We start from the raw sequence: 17,082 nt of genomic DNA, 5'->3' as shown, positions 1-17,082 counted from the left end.
TTCTTCAGGCATTATTAGACATTTTGCATGTGTATTTTTGGAGTTATGTTTCAAAAACAGTCATTTTGAGTGTGACCAATATGAGGCCAGTAAAACCTAATATTTGTATTTGTGATTCTTTCCAAAATACCTGATCCTGCAAAAACTTACATAAATTCAATATTAAAGGCTTTTTAAGACAAATGTCATATGTGGTTTTGGAGTTATGATTATAAACCTTTCATATTTAGTATGACAGTTACACTGTTATATTGAATAAAAAAACTAACTTGTGTCTTTGCAAACCTTACAAAAGATCATTTTTCTTGTACAGCTAAAAAACACATATCTCTAGGCATTATTAGCCATTTTGCATGTGTTGTTTAGAAGTTATGTTTGAATACATTTGTATTGCTTTTTTCGAACTATCTCAGGATTCTAAGACTATTATAGTCATATTGAGTAAAAAACTACTTTTTGCATTTGCAAGATTTAAAAAAGCATATGTTTCGAGTAAAACTCCCAAAGATGCATTATTTCAGGCATTATTAGCCATTTTTCATGTGTGGTGTAGGAGTTATGTTTAAATAACTGTCATATTGAGTGTTACAGTATACAGTCATATTGAGTAAAACCTCATTGTTGTATTTGCAAACCATTGAAAAACAACTGTATCTAGTAAAACTCACATGTATTCAATATCACAGGCATTTTTAGACATTTTGCACGTTTGGATTAGGAATTATTTTTGAATAAATTGTTATTGCTTTTTTCGCATTATCTCAGGATTCTAAGTACATTACTGTCAAATTGAGTAACAAATCAAATTTTGTTTTTGCAAACCTTACCAAATGTTTTTTTTCTGGAAAACTCTCGAAGATGCATTTCTTCAGGCATTATTAGACATTTTGCATGTGTATTTTTGGAGTTATGTTTCAAAAACTGTCATTTTGAGTGTGACCAATATGAGGCCAGTAAAATCCAATATTTGTATTTGTGATTCTTTCCAAAATACCTGATTCTGCTAAAACTCACATAAATTCAATATTAAAGGCTTTTTAAGACAAATTTCATATTTGGTTTTGGAGTTATGATTATAAACCTTTCACGTACGACCGCCAGACACTTCTGGATATGGACATATTGGGCCGTTTTGGACTGATAGACGCGGGCGTGCTAAACATGCTAACTAGCATGGGGATACGTCGGCGGCTACATCCAGCGGCCTGTGAAGCAGGGGAGTCTAGTAGCAGCGGGGGCCGTCTACGGAGCAGACGCCAGCGGTGTGATCGGAAACGCGGAAGTCGAGCGGGGCTAAAAACAAAGCAGAAGGCTAACCCCCACAGAACACCACTTCCCTCCACCCTGAAGACGGATTTAAATAAAGGATGCGAGACTACTGGTCTGGGTAAGGAGTCAGTTAAATTAGAACAAGTTTTTTCTGCTTTGAGTGTTTCAGAGTTGGACATGTGTTTTTCTGAGGTGGCTAACTATGATGCGTGCAGTTTATCAAAGCAACAAACAAACAATCGGAAAATCCCCGTTACTGAGGAGGCTAACCATGATGCGTGCAGTTTATCAAAGCAACAATCAAACAATCGGAACATTCCCGTCGTATCAATTCCTAGATATGGTCGTAATTATACTGAATTTACTGGGCATAATAAACACAACATTATTAATATTGCTACTACGGATAATTTGATCAAAAACTCCCTAAAACAGCCCACTACCTATAATATAGGTTTGTTAAACATAAGATCATTGTCTCCCAAAACGTTGTCAGTTAATGATATCATCAGAGACAACAATCTTAACGTCATCGGTCTCAGTGAAACCTGGCTTAAACCAAACGACTTTTTTGCGCTAAATGAGGCATGTCCTCCTAACTTTACACATGCGCATATTGCCCGTCCGCTCAAAAGGGGTGGGGGGGTCGCACTAATATACAACGAAAACTTTAACCTTAGTCCTAACATAAATAATAAATATAAATCGTTTGAGGTGCTTACTATGAGGTCTGTCACACCGCTGCCTCTACACCTGGCTGTTATCTACCGCCCCCCAGGGCCCTGTTCGGACTTTATCAATGAATTCTCAGAGTTCGTTGCTGATCTAGTGACACACGCCGATAATATAATCATAATGGGGGACTTTAATATCCATATGAATACCCCATCGGACCCACCGTGCGTAGCGCTCCAGACTATAATTGATAGCTGTGGTCTCACACAAATAATAAATGAACCCACGCATCGCAACGGTAATACGATAGACCTAGTGCTTGTCAGGGGTATCACCGCTTCCAAAGTTACGATACTCCCGTATACTAAAGTATTGTCCGATCATTACCTTATAAAATTCGAGGTTCAGACGCATGTTCGTCAAACTAATAATAATAATAACTGCTATAGCAGCCGCAACATTAATACAGCCACAACGACAACTCTTGCTGACCTACTGCCCTCGGTAATGGCACCATTCCCAAAGTATGTGGGCTCTATTTATAACCTCACTAACAACTTTAACGACGCCCTGCGCGAAACCATTGATAACATAGCACCGCTAAAGTTAAAAAAGGCTCCAAAAAAGCGCACCCCGTGGTTTACAGAAGAAACTAGAGCACAGAAATTATTATGCAGAAAGCTGGAACGCAAATGGCGCACGACTAAACTTGAGGTGCACCATCAAGCATTTAGTGATGGTTTAATAACTTATAAACGCATGCTTACCTTAGCTAAAGCTAATTATTACTCAAATCTCATCCACCGTAATAAAAACGATCCTAAATTTTTGTTTAGTACGGTAGCATCGCTAACCCAACAAGGGACTCCTTCCAGTAGCTCCACCCACTCAGCTGATGACTTTATGCAATTCTTTAGTAAGAAAATTGAAGTCATTAGAAAGGAGATTAAAGACAATGCGTCCCAGCTACAACGGGGTTCTATTAACACTGACACGATTGTATATACGGCGGATACTGCCCTCCAAAATAGTTTCTCTCGTTTTGAGGAAATAACATTAGAGGAATTGTTACAACGTGTAAATGGAATAAAACAAACAACATGTTTACTTGACCCTCTTCCTGGGAAACTGATCAAGGAGCTCTTTGTATTATTAGGTCCATCAGTGCTAAATATTATAAACTTATCACTTTCCTCGGGCACTGTTCCCCTAGCATTCAAAAAAGCGGTTATTCATCCTCTTCTTAAAAGACCTAACCTCGAGCCTGACCTCATGGTAAACTACCGACCGGTGTCTCACCTTCCCTTTATTTCAAAAATCCTCAAAAAAATTGTTGCGGAGCAGTTAAATGAACACTTAGCGTCTAACAATCTATGTGAAACCTTTCAATCCGGTTTCAGGGCAAATCACTCGACGGAGACAGCCCTCGCAAAAATGACTAATGATCTATTGCTAACGATGGATTCTGATGCGTCATCTATGTTGCTGCTCCTCGATCTTAGCGCTGCTTTCGATACCGTCGATCATAATATTTTATTAGAACGTATCAAAACACGAATTGGTATGTCAGACTTAGCCCTGTCTTGGTTTAACTCTTATCTTACTGATAGGATGCAGTGTGTCTCCCATAACAATGTGACCTCGGACTACGTTAAGGTAACGTGTGGAGTTCCCCAGGGTTCGGTCCTTGGCCCTGCACTCTTCAACATCTACCTGCTGCCGCTAGGTGACATCATACGCAAATACGGTGTTAGCTTTCACTGTTATGCTGATGACACCCAACTCTACATGCCCCTAAAGCTGACCAACACGCCGGATTGTAGTCAGCTGGAGGCGTGTCTTAATGAAATTAAACAATGGATGTCCGCTAACTTTTTGCAACTCAACGCCAAAAAAACGGAAATGCTGATTATCGGTCCTGCTAGACACCGAACTCTATTTAATAATACAACTCTAACATTTGACAACCAAACAATTAAACAAGGCGACACGGTAAAGAATCTGGGTATTATCTTCGACCCAACTCTCTCCTTTGAGGCACACATTAAAAGCGTTACTAAAACGGCCTTCTTTCATCTCCGTAATATCGCTAAAATTCGCTCCATTCTGTCCACTAAAGACGCTGAGATCATTATCCATGCGTTTGTTACGTCTCGCCTCGACTACTGTAACGTATTATTTTCGGGTCTCCCCATGTCTAGCATTAAAAGATTACAGTTGGTACAAAATGCGGCTGCTAGACTTTTGACAAGAACAAGAAAGTTTGATCACATTACACCTGTACTGGCTCACCTGCACTGGCTTCCTGTGCACTTAAGATGTGACTTTAAGGTTTTACTACTTACGTATAAAATACTACACGGTCTAGCTCCATCCTATCTTGCCGATTGTATTGTACCATATGTCCCGGCAAGAAATCTGCGTTCAAAGGACTCCGGCTTGTTAGTGATTCCCAAAGCCCAAAAAAAGTCTGCGGGCTATAGAGCGTTTTCCGTTCGGGCTCCAGTACTCTGGAATGCCCTCCCGGTAACAGTTCGAGATGCCACCTCAGTAGAAGCATTTAAGTCTCACCTTAAAACTCATTTGTATACTGTAGCCTTTAAATAGACTCCCTTTTTAGACCAGTTGATCTGCTGTTTCTTTTCTTTTTCTTCTATGTCCCACTCTCCCCTGTGGAGGGGGTCCGGTCCGATCCGGTGGCCATGTACTGCTTGCCTGTGTATCGGCTGGGGACATCTCTGCGCTGCTGATCCGCCTCGACATCTCTGCGCTGCTGATCCGCCTCCGCTTGGGATGGTTTCCTGCTGGCTCCGCTGTGAACGGGACTCTCGCTGCTGAGTTGGACCCGCTTTGGACTGGACTCTCGCGACTGTGTTGGATCCATTGTGGATTGAACTTTCACAGTATCATGTTAGACCCGCTCGACATCCATTGCTTTCCTCCTCTCTAAGGTTTTCATAATCATTATTGTCACAGACGTCCCACTGGATCATTATTGTCACCGATGTCCCACTGGGTGTGAGTTTTCCTTGCCCTTATGTGGGCCTACCGAGGATGTCGTGGTGGTCTGTGCAGCCCTTTGAGACACTAGTGATTTAGGGCTATATAAGTAAACATTGATTGATTGATATTTATTATGACAGTTACACTGTTATATTTAATAAAAAAACTAACTTGTGTCTTTGCAAACCTTACAAAAGATCATTTTTCTAGTACAACTAACAAAAAAACATATCTCTAGACATTATTAGCCATTTTGCATGTGTTGTTTAGAAGTTGTGTTTGAATACATTTTTATTGCTTTTTTCGCATTATCTCAGGATTCTAAGACTATTATAGTCATATTGAGTAAAAAACTACTTTTTGCATTTGCAATATTTAAAAAAGCATATGTTTCGAGTAAAACTCCCAAAGATGCATTATTTCAGGCATTATTAGCCATTTTTCATGTGTGGTGTAGGAGTTATGTTTAAATAACTGTCATATTGAGTGTTACAGTATACAGTCATATTGAGTAAAACCTAATTTTTGTATTTGCAAACCATTGAAAACCAACTGTATCTAGTAAAACTCACATGTATTCAATATCACAGGCATTTTTAGACATTTTGCACGTTTGGATTAGGAATTATGTTTGAATACATTTTTATTGCTTTTTTCGCATTATCTCAGGATTTTAAGTACATTACTGTCAAATTGAGTAACAAATCAAATTTTGTTTTTGCAAACCTTACCAAATGTTTTTTTCTGGAAAACTCTCGAAGATGCATTTCTTCAGGCATTATTAGACATTTTGCATGTGTATTTTTGGAGTTATGTTTCAAAAACTGTCATTTTGAGTGTGACCAATATGAGTTCAGTAAAATCTCATATTTGTATTTGTGATTCTTTCCAAAATACCTGATTCTGCTAAAACTCACATAAATTCAATATTAAAGGCTTTTTAAGACACATTTCATATTTGGTTTTGGAGTTATGATTATAAACCTTTCATATTTAGGATGACAGTTACACTGTTATATTGAATAAAAAAACTAACTTGTGTCTTTGCAAACCTTACAAAAGATCATTTTTCTAGTACAACTAACAAAAAAACATATATCCAGGCATTATTAGCCATTTTGCATGTGTTGTTTAGAAGTTATGTTTGAATACATTTTTATTGCTTTTTTCGCATTATCTAAGGGATTTTAAGACTATCATAGTCATATTGAGTAAAAAAACTACTTTTTGCATTTGCAAGATTTAAAAAAGCATATGTTTCGAGTAAAACTCCCAAAGATGCATTATTTCAGGCATTATTAGCCATTTTTCATGTGTGGTGTAGGAGTTATGTTTAAATAACTGTCATATTGAGTGTTACAGTATACAGTCATATTGAGTAAAACCTCATTGTTGTATTTGCAAACCATTGAAAAACAACTGTATCTAGTAAAACTCACATGTATTCAATATCACAGGCATTTTTAGACATTTTGCACGTTTGGATTAGGAATTATTTTTGAATAAATTTTTATTGCTTTTTTCGCATTATCTCAGGATTCTAAGTACATTACTGTCAAATTGAGTAACAAATCAAATTTTGTTTTTGCAAACCTTACCAAATGTTTTTTTTCTGGAAAACTCTCGAAGATGCATTTCTTCAGGCATTATTAGACATTTTGCATGTGTATTTTTGGAGTTATGTTTGAAAAACTGTCATTTTGAGTGTGACCAATATGAGGCCAGTAAAACCTAATATTTGTATTTGTGATTCTTTCCAAAATACCTGATTCTGCAAAAACTTACATAAATTCAATATTAAAGGCTTTTTAAGACAAATGTCATATTTGGTTTTGGAGTTATGATTATAAACCTTTCATATTTAGTATGACAGTTACACTGTTATATTGGGGAAAAAAAACAACTAACTTGTGTCTTTGCAAGCTTTACAAAAGATCATTTTTCTAGTACAACTAACCAAAATACATATCTCTAGGCATTATTAGCCATTTTGCATTTGTTGTTTAGAAGTTATGTTTGAATACCTTTTTATTGCTTTTTTCACATTATCTCAGGATTCTAAGACTATTATAGTCATATTGAGTAAAAAAACTTATTTTTGCATTTGCAAGATTTAAAAAAGCATATGTTTCAAGTAAAACTCCCAAAGATGCATTATTTCAGGCATTATTAGCTATTTTCCATGTGTGGTGTAGGAGTTATGTTTAAATAACTGTCATATTGAGTGTTACAGTATACAGTCATATTGAGTAAAACCTCATTTTTGTATTTGCAAACCATAGAAAAACAACTGTATCTAGTAAAACTCACATGTATTCAATATCACAGGCATTTTAGACATTTTGCATGTTTGGATTAGGAATTATGTTTGAATACATTTTTATTGCTTTTTTCGCATTATCTCAGGATTCTAAGTACATTACTGTCAAATTGAGTAACAAATCAAATTTTGTTTTTGCAAACCTTACCAGATGTTTTTTTTTTCAGGAAAACTCTCGAAGATGCATTTCTTCAGGCATTATTAGACATTTTGCATGTGTATTTTTGGAGTTATGTTTCAAAAACTGTCATTTTGAGTGTGACCAATATGAGGCCAGTAAAATCTAATATTTGTATTTGTGATTCTTTCCAAAATACCTGATTCTGCTAAAGCTTACATAAATTCAATATTAAAGGATTTTTAAGACAAATGTCATATTTGGTTTTGGAGTTATGATTATAAACCTTTCATATTTAGTATGACAGTTACACTGTTATATTGAAAAAAAAAAAAAACTAACTTTTGTCTTTGCAAACCTTACAAAAGATCATGTTTCTAGTACAACTAACCAAAATACATATCTCTAGGCATTATTAGCCATTTTGCATTTGTTGTTTAGAAGTTATGTTTGAATACCTTTTTATTGCTTTTTTCACATTATCTCAGGATTCTAAGACTATTATAGTCATATTGAGTAAAAAACTACTTTTTGCATTTGCAAGATTTAAAAAAGCATATGTTTCAAGTAAAACTCCCAAAGATGCATTATTTCAGGCATTATTAGCTATTTTTCATGTGTGGTGTAGGAGTTATGTTTAAATAACTGTCATATTGAGTGTTACAGTATACAGTCATATTGAGTAAAACCTCATTTTTGTATTTGCAAACCATAGAAAAACAACTGCATCTAGTAAAACTCACATGTATTCAATATCACAGGCATTTTTAGACATTTTGCACGTTTGGATTAGGAATTATGTTTGAATACATTTTTATTGCTTTTTTCGCATTATCTCAGGATTCTAAGTACATTACTGTCAAATTGAGTAACAAATCAAATTTTGTTTTTGCAAACCTTACCAGATGTTTTTTTTTTTTCAGGAAAACTCTCGAAGATGCATTTCTTCAGGCATTATTAGACATTTTGCATGTGTATTTTTGGAGTTATGTTTCAAAAACTGTCATTTTGAGTGTGACCAATATGAGGCCAGTAAAACCTAATATTTGTATTTGTGATTCTTTCCAAAATACCAAATTCTGCAAAAACTTACATAAATTCAATATTAAAGGCTTTTTAAGACAAATGTCATATTTGGTTTTGGAGTTATGATTATAAACCTTTCATATTTAGTATGACAGTTACACTGTTATATTGGGAAAAAAAAACAACTAACTTGTGTCTTTGCAATCTTTAGAAAAGATCATTTTTCTAGTACAACTAACAAAAAAACATATCTCTAGGCATTATTAGCCATTTTGGATTTGTTGTTTACTAGTTATGTTTGAATACCTTTTTATTGCTTTTTTCACATTATCTCAGGATTCTAAGACTATTATAGTCATATTGAGTAAAAACTACTTTTTGCATTTGCAAGATTTAAAAAAGCATATGTTTCAAGTAAAACTCCCAAAGATGCATTATTTCAGGCATTATTAGCTATTTTTCATGTGTGTTGTAGGAGTTATGTTTAAATAACTGTCATATTGAGTGTTACAGTATACAGTCATATTGAGTAAAACCTCATTTTTGTATTTGCAAACCATAGATAAACAACTGTATCTAGTAAAACGCACATGTATTCAATATCACAGGCATTTTAGACATTTTGCATGTTTGGATTAGGATTTATGTTTGAATACATTTTTATTGCTTTTTTCGCATCATCTCAGGATTCTAAGTACATTACTGTCAAATTGAGTAACAAATCAAATTTTGTTTTTGCAAACCTTACCAGATGTTTTTTTTTCAGGAAAACTCTCGAAGATGCATTTCTTCAGGCATTATTAGACATTTTGCATGTGTATTTTTGGAGTTATGTTTCAAAAACTGTCATTTTGAGTGTGACCAACATGAGGCCAGTAAAATCTAATATTTGTATTTGTGATTCTTTCCAAAATACCTGATTCTGCTAAAACTTACATAAATTCAATATTAAAGGCTTTTTAAGACAAATGTCATATTTGGTTTTGGAATCAGGATTATAAACCTTTCATATTTAGTATGAGAGTTACACTGTTATATTGAAAAAAAAAAAACTAACTTGTGTCTTTGCAAACTTTACAAAAGATAATTTTTCTAGTACAACCAACCAAAATACATATCTCTAGGCATTATTAGCCATTTTGCATTTGTTGTTTACAAGTTATGTTTGAATACCTTTTTATTGCTTTTTTCACATTATCTCAGGATTCTAAGACTATTATAGTCATATTGAGTAAAAAACTTATTTTTGCATTTGCAAAATTTAAAAAAGCATATGTTTCAAGTAAAACTCCCAAAGATGCATTATTTCAGGCATTATTAGCTATTTTCCATGTGTGGTGTAGGAGTTATGTTTAAATAACTGTCATATTGAGTGTTACAGTATACAGTCATATTGAGTAAAACCTCATTTTTGTATTTGCAAACCATAGAAAAACAACTGCATCTAGTAAAACTCACATGTATTCAATATCACAGGCATTTTTAGACATTTTGCACGTTTGGATTAGGAATTATGTTTGAATACATTTTTATTGCTTTTTTCGCATTATCTCAGGATTCTAAGTACATTACTGTCAAATTGAGTAACAAATCAAATTTTGTTTTTGCAAACCTTACCAGATGTTTTTTTTTCAGGAAAACTCTCGAAGATGCATTTCTTCAGGCATTATTAGACATTTTGCATGTGTATTTTTGGAGTTATGTTTCAAAAACTGTCATTTTGAGTGTGACCAATATGAGGCCAGTAAAATCTAATATTTGTATTTGTGATTCTTTCCAAAATACCTGATTCTGCTAAAGCTTACATAAATTCAATATTAAAGGATTTTTAAGACAAATGTCATATTTGGTTTTGGAGTTATGATTATAAACCTTTCATATTTAGTATGACAGTTACACTGTTATATTGAAAAAAAAAAAAACTAACTTTTGTCTTTGCAAACCTTACAAAAGATCATGTTTCTAGTACAACTAACAAAAAAACATATCTCTAGGCATTATTAGCCATTTTGCATTTGTTGTTTACAAGTTATGTTTGAATACCTTTTTATTGCTTTTTTCACATTATCTCAGGATTCTAAGACTATTATAGTCATCCATCCATCCATTTTCTACCGCTTATTCCCTTTCGGGGTCGCAGGGGGCGCTGGCGCCTATCTCAGCTACAATCGGGAGGAAGGCGGGGTACACCCTGGACAAGTCGCCAGCTCATCGCAGGGCCAACACAGATAGACAGACAACATCCACACTCACATTCACACACTAGGGCCAATTTAGTGTTGCCAATCAACCTATCCCCAGGTGCATGTCTTTGGAAGTGGGAGGAAGCCGGAGTACCCGGAGGGAACCCACGCATTCACGGGGAGAACATGCAAACTCCACACAGAAAGATCCCGAGCCTGGATTTGAACCCAGGACTGCAGGACCTTCGTATTGTGAGGCAGACGCACTAACCCCTCTGCCACCGTGAAGCCCTTTTTTTTTTATTATAGTCATATTGAGTAAAAAACTACTTTTTGCATTTGCAAGATTTAAAAAAGCATATGTTTCAAGTAAAACTCCCAAAGATGCATTATTTCAGGCATTATTAGCTACTTTTCATGTGTGGTGTAGGAGTTATGTTTAAATAACTGTCATATTGAGTGTTACAGTATACAGTCATATTGAGTAAAACCTCATTTTTGTATTTGCAAACCATAGATAAACAACTGTATCTAGTAAAACTCACATGTATTCAATATCACAGGCATTTTAGACATTTTGCATGTTTGGATTAGGAATTATGTTTGAATACATTTTTATTGCTTTTTTCGCATTATCTCAGGATTCTAAGTACATTACTGTCAAATTGAGTAACAAATCAAATTTTGTTTTTGCAAACCTTACCAGATGTTTTTTTTTTCAGGAAAACTCTCGAAGATGCATTTCTTCAGGCATTATTAGACATTTTGCATGTGTATTTTTGGAGTTATGTTTCAAAAACTGTCATTTTGAGTGTGACCAACATGAGGCCAGTAAAATCTAATATTTGTATTTGTGATTCTTTCCAAAATACCTGATTCTGCTAAAACTTACATAAATTCAATATTAAAGGATTTTTAAGACAATTGTCATATTTGGTTTTGGAGTTATGATTATAAACCTTTCATATTTAGTATGACAGTTACACTGTTATATTGGAAAAAAAAACAACTAACTTGTGTCTTTGCAAGCTTTACAAAAGATCATTTTTCTAGTACAACTAACAAAAAAACATATCTCTAGGCATTATTAGACATTTTGCATGTGTATTTTTGGAGTTATGTTTCGCAAACTGTCATTTTGAGTGTGACCAACATGAGGCCAGTAAAATCTAATATTTGTATTTGTGATTCTTTCCAAAATACCTGATTCTGCTAAAACTTACATAAATTCAATATTAAAGGATTTTTAAGACAATTGTCATATTTGGTTTTGGAGTTATGATTATAAACCTTTCATATTTAGTATGACAGTTACACTGTTATATTGGAAAAAAAAAAACTAACTTGTGTCTTTGCAAACCTTACAAAAGATCATGTTTCTAGTACAACTAACCAAAATACATATCTCTAGGCATTATTAGCCATTTTGAATTTGTGGTTTAGAAGTTATGTTTGAATACATTTTTATTGCTTTTTTCACATTATCTCAGGATTCTAAGACTATTATAGTCATATTGAGTAAGAAACTACTTTTTGCATTTGCAAGATTTAAAAAAGCATATGTTTCAAGTAAAACTCCCAAAGATGCATTATTTCAGGCATTATTAGCTATTTTTCATGTGTGGTGTAGGAGTTATGTTTAAATAACTGTCATATTGAGTGTTACAGTATACAGTCATATTGAGTAAAACCTCATTTTTGTATTTGCAAACCATAGAAAAACAACTGCATCTAGTAAAACTCACATGTATTCAATATCACAGGCATTTTTAGACATTTTGCACGTTTGGATTAGGAATTATGTTTGAATACATTTTTATTGCTTTTTTCGCATTATCTCAGGATTCTAAGTACATTACTGTCAAATTGAGTAACAAATCAAATTTTGTTTTTGCAAACCTTACCAGATGTTTTTTTTTTTTCAGGAAAACTCTCGAAGATGCATTTCTTCAGGCATTATTAGACATTTTGCATGTGTATTTTTGGAGTTATGTTTCAAAAACTGTCATTTTGAGTGTGACCAATATGAGGCCAGTAAAACCTAATATTTGTATTTGTGATTCTTTCCAAAATACCAAATTCTGCAAAAACTTACATAAATTCAATATTAAAGGCTTTTTAAGACAAATGTCATATTTGGTTTTGGAGTTATGATTATAAACCTTTCATATTTAGTATGACAGTTACACTGTTATATTGGAAAAAAAAAAAAACTAACTTGTGTCTTTGCAATCTTTAGAAAAGATCATTTTTCTAGTACAACTAACAAAAAAACATATCTCTAGGCATTATTAGCCATTTTGGATTTGTTGTTTACTAGTTATGTTTGAATACCTTTTTATTGCTTTTTTCACATTATCTCAGGATTCTAAGACTATTATAGTCATATTGAGTAAAAAACTACTTTTTGCATTTGCAAGATTTAAAAAAGCATATGTTTCAAGTAAAATTCCCAAAGATGCATTATTTCAGGCATTATTAGCTATTTTTCATGTGTGGTGTAGGAGTTATGTTTAAATAACTGTCATATTGAGTGTTACAGTATACAGTCATATTGAGTAAAACCTCATTTTTGTATTTGCAAACCATAGATAAACAACTGTATCTAGTAAAACTCACATGTGTTCAATATCACAGGCATTTTAGACATTTTGCATGTTTGGATTAGGATTTATGTTTGAATACATTTTTATTGCTTTTTTCGCATCATCTCAGGATTCTAAGTACATTACTGTCAAATTGAGTAACAAATCAAATTTTGTTTTTGCAAACCTTACCAGATGTTTTTTTTTCAGGAAAACTCTCGAAGATGCATTTCTTCAGGCATTATTAGACATTTTGCATGTGTATTTTTGGAGTTATGTTTCAAAAACTGTCATTTTGAGTGTGACCAACATGAGGCCAGTAAAATCTAATATTTGTATTTGTGATTCTTTCCAAAATACCTGATTCTGCTAAAACTTACATAAATTCAATATTAAAGGCTTTTTAAGACAAATGTCATATTTGGTTTTGGAATCAGGATTATAAACCTTTCATATTTAGTATGAGAGTTACACTGTTATATTGAAAAAAAAAAACTAACTTGTGTCTTTGCAAACTTTACAAAAGATAATTTTTCTAGTACAACCAACCAAAATACATATCTCTAGGCATTATTAGCCATTTTGCATTTGTTGTTTACAAGTTATGTTTGAATACCTTTTTATTGCTTTTTTCACATTATCTCAGGATTCTAAGACTATTATAGTCATATTGAGTAAAAAACTTATTTTTGCATTTGCAAAATTTAAAAAAGCATATGTTTCAAGTAAAACTCCCAAAGATGCATTATTTCAGGCATTATTAGCTATTTTCCATGTGTGGTGTAGGAGTTATGTTTAAATAACTGTCATATTGAGTGTTACAGTATACAGTCATATTGAGTAAAACCTCATTTTTGTATTTGCAAACCATAGAAAAACAACTGCATCTAGTAAAACTCACATGTATTCAATATCACAGGCATTTTTAGACATTTTGCATGTTTGGATTAGGATTTATGTTTGAATACATTTTTATTGCTTTTTTCGCATCATCTCAGGATTCTAAGTACATTACTGTCAAATTGAGTAACAAATCAAATTTTGTTTTTGCAAACCTTACCAATTTTTTTTTTTCAGGAAAATTCTCGAAGATATATTTCTTCAGGCATTATTAGACATTTTGCATGTGTATTTTTGGAGTTATGTTTCAAAAACTGTCATTTTGAGTGTGACCAATATGAGGCCAGTAAAACCTAATATTTGTATTTGTGATTCCTTCCAAAATACCTGATTCTGCTAAAACTTACATAAATTCAATATTAAAGGCTTTTTAAGAAAAATGTCATATTTGGTTTTGGAGTTAGGATTATAAACCTTTCATATTTAGTATGAGAGTTACACTGTTATATTGAAAAAAAAAAACTAACTTGTGTCTTTGCAAACTTTACAAAAGATAATTTTTCTAGTACAACCAACCAAAATACATATCTCTAGGCATTATTAGCCATTTTGCATTTGTTGTTTACAAGTTATGTTTGAATACCTTTTTATTGCTTTTTTCACATTATCTCAGGATTCTAAGACTATTATAGTCATATTGAGTAAAAAACTTATTTTTGCATTTGCAAAATTTAAAAAAGCATATGTTTCAAGTAAAACTCCCAAAGATGCATTATTTCAGGCATTATTAGCTATTTTCCATGTGTGGTGTAGGAGTTATGTTTAAATAACTGTCATATTGAGTGTTACAGTATACAGTCATATTGAGTAAAACCTCATTTTTGTATTTGCAAACCATAGAAAAACAACTGCATCTAGTAAAACTCACATGTATTCAATATCACAGGCATTTTTAGACATTTTGCATGTTTGGATTAGGATTTATGTTTGAATACATTTTTATTGCTTTTTTCGCATCATCTCAGGATTCTAAGTACATTACTGTCAAATTGAGTAACAAATCAAATTTTGTTTTTGCAAACCTTACCAATTTTTTTTTTTCAGGAAAATTCTCGAAGATATATTTCTTCAGGCATTATTAGACATTTTGCATGTGTATTTTTGGAGTTATGTTTCAAAAACTGTCATTTTGAGTGTGACCAATATGAGGCCAGTAAAACCTAATATTTGTATTTGTGATTCCTTCCAAAATACCTGATTCTGCTAAAACTTACATAAATTCAATATTAAAGGCTTTTTAAGAAAAATGTCATATTTGGTTTTGGAGTTAGGATTATAAACCTTTCATATTTAGTATGACAGTTACACTGTTATATTGGGAAAAAAAAAAAACTAACTTGTGTCTTTGCAAGCTTTACAAAAGATCATTTTTCTAGTACAACTAACCAAAATACATATCTCTAGGCATTATTAGCCATTTTGCATTTGTTGTTTAGAAGTTATGTATGAATACCTTTTTATTGCTTTTTTCACATTATCTCAGGATTCTAAGACTATTATAGTCATATTGAGTAAAAAACTTATTTTTGCATTTGCAATATTTAAAAAAGCATATGTTTCAAGTAAAACTCCCAAAGATGCATTATTTCAGGCATTATTAGCTATTTTTCATGTGTGGTGTAGGAGTTATGTTTAAATAACTGTTTTATTGAGTGTTACAGTATACAGTCATATTGAGTAAAACCTCATTTTTGTATTTGCAAACCATAGAAAAACAACTGCATCTAGTAAAACTCACATGTATTCAATATCACAGGCATTTTTAGACATTTTGCACGTTTGGATTAGGAATTATGTTTGAATACATTTTTATTGCTTTTTTCGCATTATCTCAGGATTCTAAGTACATTACTGTCAAATTGAGTAACAAATCAACTTTTGTTTTTGCAAACCTTACCAGATGTTTTTTTTTTCAGGAAAACTCTCGAAGATGCATTTCTTCAGGCATTATTAAACATTTTGCATGTGTATTTTTGGAGTTATGTTTCAAAAACTGTCATTTTGAGTGTGACCAGTATGAGGCCAGTAAAATCTAATATTTGTATTTGTGATTCTTTCCAAAATACGTGATTCTGCTAAAACTTACATAAATTCAATATTAAAGGATTTTTAAGACAAATGTCGTATTTGGTTTTGGAGTTATGATTATAAACCTTTCATATTTAGTATGACAGTTACACTGTTATATTGAAAAAAAAAAAACTAACTTGTGTCTTTGCAAACCTTACAAAAGATAATTTTTCTAGTACAACTAACCAAAATACATATCTCTAGGCATTATTAGCCATTTTGCATTTGTTGTTTAGAAGTTATGTTTGAATACATTTTTATTGCTTTTTTCACATTATCTCAGGATTCTAAGACTATTATAGTCATATTGAGTAAAAAAACTACTTTTTGCATTTGCAAGATTTAAAAAAGCATATGTTTCAAGTAAAACTCCCAAAGATGCATTATTTCAGGCATTATTAGCTATTTTTCATGTGTGGTGTAGGAGTTATGTTTAAATAACTGTCATATTGAGTGTTACAGTATACAGTCATATTGAGTAAAACTTCAAAAACTGTCATTTTGAGTGTGACCAATATGAGGCCAGTAAAATCTAATATTTGTATTTGTGATTCTTTCCAAAATACCTTATTCTGCTAAAACTTACATGAATTCAATATTAAAGGTTTTTTAAGACAGATTTCATATTTGGTTTTGGAGTTATGATCATAAACCTTTCATATTTAGTATGACAGTTACACTGTTATATTGAAAAAAAAAAAACTAACTTGTGTCTTTGCAAACCTTACAAAAGATCATTTTTCTAGTACAACTAACCAAAATACATATCTCTAGGCATTATTAGCCATTTTGCATTTGTTGTTTAGAAGTTATGTTTGAATACATTTTTATTGCTTTTTTCACATTATCTCAGGATTCTAAGACTATTATAGTCATATTGAGTAAAAAAACTACTTTTTGCATTTGCAAGATTTAAAAAAGCATATGTTTCAA

Source organism: Nerophis ophidion, linkage group LG14 (assembly GCF_033978795.1).
Source record: "Nerophis ophidion isolate RoL-2023_Sa linkage group LG14, RoL_Noph_v1.0, whole genome shotgun sequence".
NCBI lineage: Eukaryota > Metazoa > Chordata > Actinopteri > Syngnathiformes > Syngnathidae > Nerophis > Nerophis ophidion.
This window is presented reverse-complemented; position numbering follows the sequence as displayed.